Source organism: Leptodactylus fuscus, chromosome 9, assembly GCF_031893055.1.
Source record: "Leptodactylus fuscus isolate aLepFus1 chromosome 9, aLepFus1.hap2, whole genome shotgun sequence".
NCBI classification, from domain to species: domain Eukaryota; kingdom Metazoa; phylum Chordata; class Amphibia; order Anura; family Leptodactylidae; genus Leptodactylus; species Leptodactylus fuscus.
The window spans coordinates 82875035-82890992 of NC_134273.1; the positions used below are offsets into that span (position 1 = coordinate 82875035).

General features: G+C 44.7%; 1 protein-coding gene across 1 annotated transcript in view; it reads right to left on the bottom strand.

Moving 5' to 3' along the window:
• The window catches only part of KLHDC8B (kelch domain containing 8B), a 71234-nt gene extending 60177 nt beyond the window's left edge, over positions 1–11057 (bottom strand). Inside the window, exon 1 of the mRNA XM_075286780.1 lies at positions 10823–11057. The gene's annotated coding sequence lies outside the window, so the exon portion shown is untranslated. The remainder of the gene's footprint in view (positions 1–10822) is intronic.
• Between the last annotated feature and the right edge of the window lie 4901 nt (positions 11058–15958).

The following is a 15958-nucleotide window of genomic DNA, read 5'->3' on the forward strand; positions in this document are numbered from 1 at the left end:
TATGCGCGAGGTACACAACAGCGCCGCCTGCCTCTCAGAGACCCTACAGGGGCTACCAGCACGGCGGCAGCAAAGTTCATCGCCCACTGACGTCGTTTAAAGACGAGAAAGAACAATGACGTCTCTCGGGGAAGAAAATTGCTACAATTATCTCAGCGGGCCCGAGCGTGTGCGCCGCTTCCTGCGCTATCATGTCCTACACCGAAGACTGTAATAGCGCGGCGCCACAAATCATTGGATCTTTGTTCCTGATAATTTAAAAAAAAAATTGACTGAAACGGGAAAAAAAAATTCAATTTTTTTTTTTTTTTTTTTTCTAAAAAATCTCTATCTGTAAGAACAGAGCTGTTACATTTCTATCAATATTGTAATGGGGCTGCGACTCTCGGCGCGCACTTCCTGGCAGTGTATCAGAGGAGCCGGGGACGAGATAATCAATTAAAGCAGAGTAAAACGTACATGATGCTTTTAGTTGGAAAGAGGATTAGCGGGAGCCTCGGAGGATTTAAGGTTTGATGCTTCTGATGTGTCTGCTGTCAGTGGAGTCCGCCAGCTCCGAGATTTCAGTGCTTCTGCCTCCAAGGAAGGGTCGGAGCTGAGATAATGAGTCTTTAAAGGAACACTCCTTGTTCTTCTCTAGTCACACCCAAAGCAAAAGTAACAATGTCGCTTGATTTAAAGGGCTTTTCCAGGCTAAAAATATTAATGACCTAGGCTGAAGATGTAATAGGTCACTCCTATCAGATCGGTAGGGGTCTGACACCCACCACCACAGAGAATGGAGCAGGGAGCAGACAGCTCTGTTCTACATGTAGTGGTAGAAATGAGGTACTGCAGCTTAGGTCCCATTCAAATGACTGGGAGCTGATGTGCAGTACCTGGTCTGGCCACTACACAGAGAACAGCGCTGTCTGCTTCCTGCCCTATTCTCTAAGAACAGCTAATCATTGGGGGTGCTGGGTGTCAGACCCCCATTGATATGAGTGACCTACCGTATCTTTAACCCAGAAAACCCCTTTAAGTAGGCAGGTTAGTGTCATCTGTCCATAAGTAGCCTAATACATGGCTCCCTAGTAATAGGAAAGCTATGATGTAGCCATGGTCAGAATAAGAACCTCCATTCTTTATACTGAAGGCTGAAGATTGGTGCAGAATAGACGCTACTATTTGTTATCCAAAACAGCAGAGTTGATATGAACCAGGAGACGCAGGATGAACAATGCTGTAGACATGCCCATAGTTATGGGAAAGCTGCCCTAGGTGACCTCCATTGTTATCAGGGCCCTGTGATAATAAGAAGATGTCAGGACATTGTCCTCAGCACCGCACCTCCCATGAGGCGACCTGAAGCAAGCGCTCACGCTCAGGCAGAGAGCAGGTCTTCTCCGTGCCTGCTCTCTGCCTGCGAACGGCACTAAGCCCCTCCCCATTCGCTCAGACACGCCCCCTTTGCCCCGCCCCCTCCGGGGGGGGCGGCTTTCTGTAGTTCGCCTCGGGCGGCGAAAGGGGTAGGTTCACCCCTGATTGTCCTAGGCGCCTGGATCAAGTGTCTAGTTATTTCTCAATATCGTGCAAGTGAGCACGAATACCGTAAACAGCACCACTCCTATCCACTGGCTGTGTCTGGTATTGCAGTCCAGCCCCATTTACAATGTCATATAAGCAGTATGTCATTCCTTGAGACAATATTGTCTCCTACTGTCCGGGAATCACTGGCGCGCTCATACTTGGGGTTGGCACTGTCTGTGGCTTTGTCTTCAGGACACAAGTGGAGGAGACTGGCAGACGCTGGATGTTCTCAGACACACATTAAAGTGTCATGAAGCTGCTGGGAGCCAGGAGGTAACCCGAGCGCCGGACTCTGTCCTTCTCAAGTAGAGACCAGATTACAGAGGAGAATCTGTTTTTTTGACGAGTTCCTTATTTGGTTCCATTAAGTACTTAAAACCTGGTCATCTGGAACCTCTGAGTGTCCTTATAGCCTCGCTATAGGAATATACAGAAATATGAGAGGGGAGATAGAGAGGTAAAGAGGGGTGAGAGGAAAGAAAGGGAGGAAGATCGGAAGAGAGAGAGGGAAGAAACAGAGAGATAGAAGGTGGGAGAGGAGAAAGAAAGAGGAAGAAATGAAGACGAGAGAGAGGGAAGAAACAAAGATAAAAGGTGGGAGAGGAGAAAGAAAGAGGAAGAACAGAAGAAGAGAGGGGGAAGAAACAGAGAGATAAAGGTGGGAGAGGAGAAAGAAAGGAAGAACAGAAGAAGAGAGGGGGAAGACAGAATAAAGAGAGGAAGAAAAGAGAGATAGGAAAGAAGAGAACAAAGGATGAGAGAGAAGAAAGAAAGAGGAAGAAAGAAAGAAGAGCAAGAGAAAAGTGGCAGAGAGAGAGAAGATATAATGAAAGAAAAATGGTGCAACAGAAGAGAAAGAAAGGAAGAGAGGGAAGAAACCAAGAAAACAAATAGGAAGACGAGAGGGACGGAAGAAACATAGGAAGGAAGGAAGGAAGGAAGGAAGGGAGAGGGGGAGAAGAGGAGAAAAAAGGAATAAAAAGGGGAAAAAGAAAAGAAGAGTGGAAAAAGAAAGAAAGAGAAAGGTCAGAAGGGGAGAGAGAAGAAACAGAAATAGGCGGAGAAGTAAGGTGAAAGAAATCAGAACAGAATGCAAAGAGGCAGAGAAAAGGGAGGGAGAGAAGGCAAGAAGAAGACAGTAATCAGAGCTGTATAAGGGAGAGGGAAGAAAGAAAAAAGAAAGGGGAGAGAGAGAAGAAAGAGGGAAGAGCATAGGAGAGAAAGATAAAGACATATCAAGGCTAAATAAAGGCCACAGAATAGTCCAAATCCAAGGTTTCTTCTGACCAGTCATTGTGATAAAGAGGAAGATAGGAAATAGATAGGTAGTGAGACACATGTGCAGGACTGGCTGCGGAGAGGAGGTCTATTTCTCCCAGATTCCTCTCCTATGTGAAGTAGCAGGCACAGGCCCTCATCTGTAATTCAGGGAGGCTAAGAGGTCAGCTCTCTGCCCGGGGACACAGAAAGGAGACTATGTGAGAGAAATGTCAGTAACGTTGTTTTTTGTTTTGCTTGCTGGAAGAGAGAAGCTCTACAGCTGATAGCTAGTATTGTTTAATGCTTACTATGTGCCAGGCAGGCCATGGTTGTAATTTGTTGCTATTTTGTTTTACTTTCTGTACATTGGCAACCCTATCAATAAAACCTGATCCAGTGTTAGCCTACACTTATCTGCTGAAGTTTGCCCTGGTTTTGATTAAACAGATATGTGTCCTTTGGCCCCAGCAAAGGTGATCCTGAGTATCATATGGATAGATAGATAGATAGATAGATAGATAGATAGATAGATAGATAGGAGATAGATAGATAGATAGGAGATAGATAGATAGATAGATAGATAGATAGATAGATAGATAGGAGATAGATAGATAGATAGATAGATAGATAGATAGGAGATAGATAGATAGATAGATAGATAGATAGATAGATAGATAGATAGGAGATAGATAGATGATAGATAGATAGATAGATAGATAGATAGATAGATAGATAGGAGATAGATAGATAGATAGATAGATAGATAGATAGGAGATAGATAGATGATAGATAGATAGATAGATAGATAGATAGATAGATAGATAGATAGGAGATAGATAGATAGATAGATAGATAGATAGATAGATAGATAGATAGGAGATAGATAGATAGATAGATAGATAGATAGATAGATAGGAGATAGATAGATAGATAGATAGATAGATAGATAGGAGATAGATAGATGATAGATAGATAGGAGATAGATAGATAGATAGATAGATAGATAGATAGATAGATAGATAGGAGATAGATAGATAGGAGATAGATAGATAGATAGATAGATAGATAGATAGGAGATAGATAGATAGATAGATAGATAGATAGGAGATAGATAGATAGATAGATAGATAGATAGATAGATAGATAGGAGATAGATAGATGATAGATAGATAGGAGATAGATAGATAGATAGATAGATAGATAGATAGATAGGAGATAGATAGATAGATAGATAGATAGATAGGAGATAGATAGATAGATAGATAGATAGATAGGAGATAGATAGATAGATAGATAGATAGGCGATAGATAGATAGATAGATAGATAGATAGGAGATAGATAGATAGATAGATAGATAGATAGATAGATAGAGCCACTTTCCTCTATTATTTATTCGCTCCCTCTTATTTGCATAGTAAGGGTGCATGCACACTGAGTAACGCCGGGCGTGTATGAGAGCCGTACACGCCGGCGTTACAGCAGGGCTGCCGAGCACTTCCCATTCACTTCAATGGGAGCGCTCGTAAACGCCGCTGTTACGAGCGCTCCCATTGAAGTGAATGGGAAGTGTTCGGCAGTCTGCTGTAATGCCGGCGTGTACGGCTCTCATACACGCCCGGCGTTACGTAGTGTGCATGCACCCTAATAGAGTACAGACATGACATAGCCAGATGTGATCTGCAGGATAGATAGATCTCTGAGGACACAATGGAGCACATAAGACCAGAAACATCTCAAGCAATGATTGGTGGCTTTATAAAACCACATCACTCAACACTGTCATGTCTACATGGATGACTAGAATTATGTTCATGGTTTCCTGAACATAAAATATTTTTTTACATTTCATATAGATAGATAGATAGATAGATAGATAGATAGATAGATAGATGATAGATAGATAGATAGATAGATAGATAGATAGATGATAGATAGATAGGAGATAGATAGATAGATAGATAGATAGATAGATAGATGATAGATAGATAGGAGATAGATAGATAGATAGATAGATAGATAGATAGATAGATAGATGATAGATAGATAGATAGATAGATAGATAGATAGATAGATGGGAGATAGATAGATAGATAGATAGATAGATAGATAGATAGATATAGATGTTTCTTTAGCATTTTGCACCTGCTTTTTCTATCATATACTGCGATGGCTCCTCCTTGCACCCTGCACAGCCCTGTATTATCTGGTATTGGGTAAGTGCGGCCTTTTTACTGCGATGTGTTTTAAATAACAAGATAGATATGAAAGAATATCCAAATTCCTGCTAAAGTTGGCCCTGGAGATTAGCGGCTCTATAGCTATTTGTTACACCCGACATTAATACATTTATTTCTGGAACATTTCCATTACTCATGTGAAAAACTGAAGACTTAATGTAATAACTGTTTGTACTATCTTTGGTTGCAAGAATTTGCAAAGTAATATCAGTATCTGACCCCAAGACTACAGATCATGGCTGAAGAATGTTTTCTAGTATCTATCTATCTATCTATCTATCTATCTATCTATCTATCTATCTCCTATCTATCTATCATCTATCTATCTACTATTTATCTATATCCTATCTATCTATCTAATCTATCTACTATCTATCTATCTCCTATCTATCTATCTATCTATCTATCTACTATCTATCTATCTATCTATCTAATCTATCTACTATCTATTTATCTATCTATCTATCTACTATCTATCTATCTATCTATCTATCTATCTATCTAATCTATCTACTATCTATCTATCTACCTATTTGAGAAGTTTTGTGCCCCACACAGAAGATATAGCTGTAATGGTTGGTCATGAGCCTCGGATCTTCTGCAATCACCCGGTATATAGCAGAATACAATAGATTTGTGCTGCTGAGATATTCTCTTTACCTACATCTGAGTGTGGAATCTCTGGTGAGGTATTATGGTAATATAAAGGAACAGAAAATCCACTTAATAAAATGTTCAGCCAGCTGGAACGCGACAGGAAGAACTGTCAGAACGACGGCCAGGACTTGCAAAATCACTTCAAGCAAGGAGAGTATGAAGCAACAGCTGTATCAGCCTGACAGCCTGCTTATCTGCACACTAAGGGCCCCTGGGAGCAGACGGCATGTGTCCCCTCCACGCTCAGGGCCAGCCCCAGGTATATGGCAGCCCAACCACAGCGGGCCCTCTATTTACCCTCTGACAACTATAGAGCACATAAACTCAGATTACTATGGGTCCTTGACAACCGGCTATGGGCACTTGGGCCAAACCAGGTGCCAGAAGTATGACCGTTCTGTATTCCCGTCCTCCATCTTGCTCTCCACTGTGTAGTTTATGTGGATATCACCGGTAACAGAGACATAAGGTAATAAGGCCCCTAACTGACTGTGACCAGTGACCAGTACTAAAGTAAATAGGGCAGACACGGGTGCTCCCCTGCCCCATCACCTCACATGTACCCACCAGTGAAGGAACAAACATTACGACATCACAGAGCGATACACATTCAGGATTTTAAGAATTTATGCTCCAAATATTTTCCGCTATAACATATGCACGAAAACATAAAAAGACAAGCTTGTGCCAAATATCATAAGGCAAAAATATTCCATAGGTGATCTGCAAATTGGCAGCAGATGTAACTCTGACCCTTACTGAGATGCGGGACTACGACAGCCAGGCATCTGATGGGGCTGACTACGTTCCGCCTCACTCCCCGGTGAATGGAGCTGATAAGTTAATGATTTGTTAATTAGAGTGATCGCAGGGTCTTAAAGGGTTGGGATTAGCACAGATGGTATTGCCATATGGTACACATAACTCATTACACCATACTGTACACATACATAACACTGCTGGTAATGCCATCAGATGATACAGATAAATAACACTGCGGTACTGTAGAAAAAGATAATTCCACCATATAATACATATAACACTGCCACTAAATAGTACACTTAAATAACACTTTTATACTGTACAAAATGTAATGTCTCCATATAATACAGATAAATAACACTGCTATACTGTACTAAATGATAATGCCGTCACATAATAAACATAAATAACACTGCTATACTGTACTAAATGTGATGTCTCCATATAATACAGATAAATAACACTGCTATACTGTACTAAATTATAATGCCTCCAGCGGTGTAACTACCAAAGACTGGGCCTCATAGTAAACTTTTGACTTTGACATAGTAAACTTTTGACTTTTTGACTTTGAATCCCACAGTATTATGTCCCATAGTGTCCCCTGCACACAGTATTATGCCCCATAGTGGCCCCTGCACACAGTATTATGTCCCATAGTGGCCCCTGCACACAGTATTATGCCCCATAGTGGCCCCTGCACACAGTATTATGTCCCATAGTGGCCCCTGCACACAGTATTATGCCCCATAGTGTCCCCTGCACACAGTATAATGTCCCATAGTGGCCCCTGCACACAGTATTATGTCCCATAGTGTCCCCTGCACACAGTATTATGTCCCATAGTGTCCCCTGCACACAGTATAATGTCCCATAGTGGCCCCTGCACACAGTATAATGTCCCATAGTGGCCCCTGCACACAGTATAATGTCATATAGTGGCCCCTGGACACAGTAACTCCAACTTCCCATTTTGAAAAAATGTTACCCCTTCGGACAACCCCTTTAATAGGCACATCCCTGGTGGTCTAGGGTAGTAAAGTGTAACTCCAACTCCATCACTCTGCAAAGCTCAGGTGCAGGGCACGTTACAGTAGGGGATCGTCCACCTGGGAGATCTTAAACTCTGCGAGGAATCGATACCATAAGTATGTAAGAAGATTAAAGAACTTCTAAGATTCTATTAACCTTTAATTGGAGGAGACATAATATCCCTTTAAGACTAATTGAGTCATTTCTCAAACCACAAAGTCCGACCGTCTCCCGCTTTACTTCGCAGCAGGATCTTCACTGATGTTATTTTTGTCTCTTTCATATGAAGATAAAAGCCTGGTTGTGTTTTTTAATTTGCGGCACCAGAAAGCGTCCCCGCTCCTCCGACAACAGAGACTCCTCCGATCTGTAACTTTCTGTGATGTTCCGCGTCTTCCAGGAACCAAATCATTAAGATCTCCTTCACACAGCTGAACTATTCGTGACATTGCGGCCTATGGATTCGTCGGGAGACCCTGGCAATTGGCTAAAGCTGCCGATACACCATCTGTTTGTATAGGTGTCAGTAGACACTGCCACTCACCTAGTCCCAGGTCCTCTTTTCTTCTCGCTTGTGAGGTGCCCAGAAGCTTCCCCATGCTATGTCTATGTGGACTGCCAACTGTTCCGGAATATCTGCCAACTCCGGAATCTGGGTTAGGATATATTCTATCTCAATCCATCCAATCCTATAGATATAGGAGGATAAACTGTGCCAGGTATGTCCGAAAAATAATGGAAATATGATTCTGATCAGCTATGGTCAAGAGTATTTCTGGTCAAGAGAACTTTTTATGTATTCTTCATTAAAATGTCCTGCCGTTGTGTGTATGCAGCTCTTACGCAGAGCAATGTGTTAGACAGAGAAGGGCAAAATAAAGGCTCCTCCTGCTCTATAACATGCTGACAGGTTTGCTTTAAAGCAGTACAAAGATCCAGAATTTCCCATGTCCCGTTCCGGACTACACTAAAGATCACTCTGCTGCGCTCTGCTCTTCCCTATAATGCCACCGCCCTCCCATCCCCCACAGCGTCCATCTGCATGGTATATTAGCAGTAATTACATTGTCCTGTCATATGGGGTCACGGCTGTAGGCCCGTACCTGCCACGTCTGCCCCCGGGCTCTTTGGCACCTCTGGGAGAGCTGTGTCCTGGGGCGTCGGGATTATTGACAGCTCAATGTTACTATTGTTTTTCATTATAATAATGCCTACAGTAATCCTCCTGGTGAACGGACTGTGCCAGCCCTAAGCCGGGCATAAACCAGGAGCGGCCGTAATATATGGGATATTACACTATAGAAGCTCCAGGCCGAAGATATGACCCAGGGTGACCTGTAATAGTCTGTATTATATACAGTATAAGTGCCCTAGTCCTAGCCACAATGCCAAATCATGCCAGCCTCAATGTACACCAACACATGTGCCCAGTTACAATGCCCCATACAATGCTTGACTGTGTGCCCGCCACATGCCCCCATAGCAGTAGCAGCAGGTTCTCACAATAGTCCAATGTCCATTAGAGAGATCTGTAAAGTGTCAGCCACAATGCCCAAGTAATGCCAGCCTCAATGTACACATATGTAGTCCAGTGGCAGTGCCCTATACAGTGCCTGTGTCATTGGCCTCAAGACGGTGCCAGGCATAATGCCTTGTACAGTGCTAGCCACGATGCCCAGTAACAGAGTCACTCACAGCGCTGGCCACAATGCCATAATAATAATAATGTAATAATCTCACTCACGGTGCCCTATAACTCAATGGACTCCAAATGGTGCCAACCACAATGTCCTGTACAGTGCCAGTAACAAAGCTCAGCCTCAATGCCCAGTCCCAGCCACAATGTCCAAAAAAGTGCCAATCCCAATGTACAGAAGTACTGGCCCGTTACAATGCACCGCACAATGGCTGTCTCATTGGCCTCCAAACAGTGACCGTCACAATGCCACGTACAGTCCCACAATCAGCATTTTCTATAGCTGTGCCATTCACAATGCCCCAATATACTGCCAGCTGATATGTGGGTATGACCCTCCTACTAGTACGCCTGGCAGCACATAGCCTGGAGGGACGGACCACACCAGTCCAATAGGTTGTATCTGAGCTGTGGAGCACTACAAGTCCCATATGCCCCCGGGTCAGTTCTATAGACTATAATTAGGCATTCTGGACTCTCCGCACTACAAGTATCAGCATGCTTACCTTTCTGCAGCTGATTTAGAGGCTGCAGAACTGCAAGTGTCAGTATATACTGCATGTTATCTGAGGTCCAGAGATCACAGACTGAAGAACTACAAGTATCAGCAGCACTCGTGGTTCTATAGATCAGCAGCAGGCTGTGTGAAGGTTGTAGCACTACAAGTACCAGCAATCTCTCTTACTGGGACTCCCTGAGAGGTTGTGGAACTACAGGTATCAGCATGTGTGGCTAGTCAGATGTCTGTAGGTGAGAGGCGTGCAGGGACCCGCAGAGATTGAGGAACTACAAGTATCAGCATGCACAGCTATGTCTGTAGGTGAGAGGCGTGCAGGGACCCACAGAGATGAAAGGACCACAAGTATCAGCATGCACAGCTATGTCTGTAGGTGAGAGGGGTGCAGGGACTCGCAGAGACTGAAGAACTACAAGTATCAGCATGCACAGCTATGTCTGTAGGCGAGAGGCGTGCGGGGACTCGCAGAGATGGAGGAACTACAAGTATCAGCATGCACAGCTATGTCTGTAGGTGAGAGGCGTGCGGGGACTCGCAGAGATGGAGGAACTATAAGTATCAGCATGCACAGCTATGTCTGTAGGTGAGAGGCATGCAGGGACCCGCAGAGATGAAAGGACCACAAGTATCAGCATGCTTAGTCAGAAGCCTATCAATCATGTGACTTGCTGACTGCGGTACTACAACCACCAGCATGCCATGGTCACCGGTTACCTACCGGTCATATACAGCAGGGCTCCCTGCCAATCTGGACATGCGCCAAATCTGTGCCAAATCTGGCGCACTATGCATTACACATAAGATGGCGGAATCAGCGCAAACAATTTAGCCACAGACATTCAATGCTTTTTTTAAAAAAAAGAAAATTCTATAAAAATCGTCACTTTTTTGATACAGACGCCCGTTGTGCCTACAGGTGGGCTCCCCGCATGCCGGAGTCCTGCCAATACACCTCAGCTTGGATCCTAGGAATGATAGAAGCGTCTTCTTGTGCCGCCAGCCTCTCCGCGCCCCAGGACCGGTCAGGTGTGGACCTTGGCATTGCCAACCTCTCCCCCCTCTGCCCTATAGAATAAGCCAGCAGCTCTTACCTCCAGTGATTGGCGTGCCCGCTCTGCCAGCACTTCAGAGCTCACTTGGATATAAGGAACTTCTTCCTCCTGATGTGGGGGTGGCGGTGTCCTAGGGGCTGTCCAGAGGGGGCGCTGCTATGGCTGTGGTGCTGGTCCAGTGGTGCCAGAGATGAGAGCCCATCCAGCATGTTGTGCCTCGGCTGCTTTTCACGTTTTATCTGACTCGCTCTGTTCCTCCTCCTCCCCCTCCTCTTCCTCTCTCTCTCCGTCTCTCTCGTCCCTGCCAGCCGAACAAGAAAGACAGAAAAAAAAAAAAATGACACCCGACCTCCCCCCACATTTACTCCGTTTTGGGGGGTTTGGACCCATTTGGATATTTAAAGGGAATTTACCCCTAAAATACTAAAAATAATCCCAATAAATCTGAGTCTTTGGTTCTAAATCCTAGATAGTCAGCTCTTGGGAATTCCTGTTTCTGGGAAAGCTGGGTGGCAACCCATATGGCTGTCATTAGGGAGTTGTCACTCAGCTTTTCTAGACACCTGAATGGCGATTCTGTTTAATGAACGGGTGAGATATCTCCAGTCACTTAAGGCTGAGAAACGGATAGACTCCACACTAAACACCCACATGGTCATCATTACAGGGATATCATTTAGCTTTCCTAGGCTCCTGAATGGTAAACCCAGTGATAGACACTCACTGAGATCTGTTCACTTGTATTTATCCAGGTAGGTTGAACACTCGGGGGTGTAAGAAAGCTGGGTGCCAAGCAAAATGGCTGCCAGACAGTTGCCACACGGCTTTTCTAGACTCCTGAATGGCAAACTTGCCTACTGATCAAGTGACTTTCCCTACTGCAATACTGCTACATAACCAGATGGGTTTGACTTTTAGGTGTTTAGAAAAGCTGGGTAACAACTAATAAGGAAGTAATAGGCACTCAGCTTTCCCAGACTTCTGAAAACCAACCTTTCTATAAATCACGTAATGTATCCCCTTTGCCATGTTGCTCTATAACTAAACAGATGTAACATTCAGGTGTCTAGGAAAGCTGGATAACAACTAGATTGACTTTTATTATGAGATGTTCACTCAGCTTTCCCTGGCTTCTGAATCGCAGTCCTGCCTAGTGATCCAATAACATAACCCCATTGCTACATATGACATTCAGGTATCTAGGAAAGCTGAGTTACAACTAACATAATGATTCAGTAACCGATCCCCATGGCCGTATATGATAGTCAGGTGTCTAGGAAAGCTGGGTGACAACTAATATAACTAATATCAATCATCAAGTGCTGTCACGCAGCTTTACCAAACTCCTGAATGGCAATCCGGCCTAGTGATCCAGTGTCATATCTCGCTTACAGTAATACTGGGCGTGATCCCTGCGAGGGCTGAACTGCTTGTGATATCGGTTGTCACCCAGCTTTCCTAGGAGCAGATATGATTAAGATGCTGCAGGGACATGACACGGTCTGTGACGCTCGCTACAAGTTTACTTACGGCGTATTTATAGCGATCTGGAGCCTTCGCTGCATTTGGATGCTCTAAAAAAAGACAAGGGCGTTGCAAGGAGAAATGTTTCCAAGGAGCGATGCTAAACTTAAGACGTCCCCAAGGAACGCCGGAATGTCCTCATTAACAATGCATGTCCTAAACAGCGCCCCCTAGAGAAAAGAGCCTCACTGCTCTCTGTAATACTACATAACATGAGCCATCATATAGCCAGAATGGTCACCCAGCTTTCCCCTGGTATATACATCTAGTCACTGTATACAGTCTCCTTGTGTGCTCAGCTGACTCCGCGGCCGTCAGTATTTCAGACAGGAAGTAGCTACGGCCATGTTAGCTCTTAAGCAGCTGATTTTACTATCTCTAGAAAATTCACACAACCCTCTCTTAGTTCTTCCTGGCAGTTACCGTTGTCGGCCATATTAGCTCTTACAAAGCTACTCTCTTACTTGGCATTGATTAGAAATCAATATGGATACCAAACTGGGTGAAGATACACAATTTTACGATACAGTTGTGGCACTGACAGAGTTAAAACATAAACTTCTGCCGCTGCCTGTGACCACTAGGGGGAGCTCACTATATATCGACTCCCACCGAATTCAGTAGTATATGTGTATGCAACAGGCTCCCCCTTGTGGTGGCTTAAGGCAGTCATAATTTCATCCTCTATTGTATGTCTATGCAGGGGGTTTGGAGCATTGTATCAGGAAAATATTCTCATAACAACAAGTTGACAATGTAATAGAATGTAAGAGCAAATACGATCTCTGGATTTTCTCCAGTAGTTGTTCTCATGGTATACGTAACAGAGGGTGATGCAGGTCGGGCTGAGCCATCTAGAGCGCATGTGAGGGGATCATTGCATCCAAATTAAACAGAAGCATGCTCCTCATTACAGACACTATCCACTATCCAAAGGACAGGGGTGTCAGATTGCAGGGGCCCGACCGCTAGGACCAAGAATGATTGGGAGAATAGGGGCCCGAAAATCCTCCCTGTGTTCCCTTGGGTGCCCGATGTTCCTTTCACTCCTATGGATCTTCCACCGCTGCAATCTCCAGGGTGCTAGTGATTCATTAACAGGGAGGATGCAGGGGGACTTTTGGACACAATTCCCCTATCCTAGGGGGTAAGTGCTTATACAGGCAAAATCCCTTTAAGTGCATTTTGACCTCTGTTGGGCCCTCTAGTAGATGGGGCCCGTTACCATGTCAGGACCATTCTGACACTTTTACATAGGGTTGACCCAGGGTCTTCATTGTCTTGTGTATTGCACATTTTACAGCTCAAAGGTTCATGAACCTTCTGCAAATGAGCTGATAACAGAAAACAATAGAGAGTGCAAAATGCAGACCTCAGGAGCGGATGCCTGATGGCTCCCTGCCCCCGCTTCATCTGGAGAGATCACCTGATTACAGTAGGATCAGCGCCCGCTCTCTGCAATGCAGCCCAGTTATGAAGGTGCCAGTGTATCCAAAATTTATAGAGATGTCTGCAGCGCCGGCTCCTTACATCTCCGAGACTCTGCAGGAAAAGACGTATTAACCTAGTGATGAAGTGATTTCAACAAGGACGTAACACCCCCCTCCCCAAATCAGCTCACCGCAGGTTACCTTGTGTGTGTGTGCTCCAGGGTGACAGCTATGCTGCAGTAATATTAGCGCTACATGGCGACTTTTGGTCTCATTACGTTTGCAAATGTTGCACAGCTGGTTGCACCCGATGTTAGGCTAAGGCTACTCTGCAACTTTGGCACCAATTCTCGTCATGCAACCAAAGAGCACCATGTCCGCTAATGTAAGTGCAACCGCCAATGTGCTGCAACTGCAACGTCTAGCAGCAAAATATTCCAGCAGTGCTCGATCCTTTGCGTATACGGTTGCAGAAGCCGCGGAGTCACCATGTGACTGCATTCACTTACATCAGTGAAGGAATTGAAGGGCGACACAGCGATCTTTGGTCACACGACAGCAGCCAAAATGATTAGGTATCTACTATCCTTTGGTGCAATGCAGCAGCAACACATTGCAATCTATGACACTGTGTAGCCTTGTACAGTTCACACTGAGCTGTATTAATCGGTATACAGTGAGCTCCCCCTAGTGGTTGCAGCAGACCATCAGAATTGTGAAGGGAATCAGTCAGCAGGGTTATCCCTATAGCGCTCCCTTTGTGTGCAAAAAAGATCTTTCTAAAGTTGAATCAATTGCGCTGTATATCTTATATAAAGTATTGTGAGACTCTCCTGTGCAAATAAAGGCTCGAGTGTCCACTGGGCAGGACTGGGCCATCTGTGTCCTGGACTAAACACACCCCTGGTCCACTGACCGCCAAAGAACTAGTGCATGTGCAGAGTGTTTGCCCTTGGGAGAGTGATCAATTGTTGCCCTGCGCATTCGCCAGTCTAGAGAGTAGGTGCTCCCTGGAATGGAGTGGATCCAAGACGTGGTGAAGTCTCGGCATACTAGCTGTGCGGCCTAACACACCCTGCGCTCTGGCATTTGTACTAGGCCAGAGAAACCTACTTTTACCATTCTGCCGCCATCATATGTTGCTTCGTCTAGCCACAGTTCTCACCCTACAATGTTATACAGCCTGTGGGTGATGTTCTAGGCGTCATCTACATCAATCAACAAATCGGGGGCAGCCTTAGAAGATTGCCCTGGACACATTAGATGGTCTATATAGTCCCAGCCGACACTTGGTCCTCTATTTGCATACGTTGCAGGTATTTTCTGGATCCCATCAGGTTGCACAGATCATACAGGTACCATAAATAAGCCATATGGCCATGTACAGATGATACTATACCGTACATCGATATCTCATGTGCACAATATGTCTGACAACGGCAGAGATCACTGGGGAGAGGAGGTATACATAGATGGACACATATAGATCCCATATATATTAGTACACAATGTCAATCAGATCCCAGACCAGCAATAAACCCGCCACTGCCTGCTACATAAATTATCCCTCATAGTACATTTAGCCCTGTGGCTCCCTCTAGTGGTCGACTACTGTATCTAGAAGTCAAGTGTCAATTATCGGGTTTAACTGCAGTATTGTGGTCAATCTATGTCAGGCTCGAGGAAGCTGAGCTATGAGGAGCTGTATGGCGGGGTCACGTATTGTACAGATATAGTAGATGAATCGCTGTATACTTCTAGAGAAGCCCAAACATCACAGAGTCACGGTAGGCGATATAGGCTATGGGGGCACTCGTCCACATTAGGGAGAGTGTTCGCCTACATAGGCAGTACGGAGACTTACAAGTCATTCCTGCTCCGCTAGGGATTATGGGTAAAGAATATGCAAATCTAATCTCCTGGATGGAATTAGGAGAACAGAGTGCACTCTGTACACCACCCTATAGAGGGCGGCATCCTTAACATCATGAACGACTCAGTTATAAAGTCTTTTATAGGCGATATAGTCATACGTTACCCAACTATGGCGTGGGCGGCTCAGGACTGTCGCCAGGGATTTGCAGTTTGCTGCCCCTTCATCCTGGGGATATGTCCACACTGCAAGGATTTTACACCTGGATTTGAAGGCACAAAATATGCAGAATATTATACCAGCAAAGCAAGTCGATTCATGGCACGATGAAATACAATGCAAGATAAC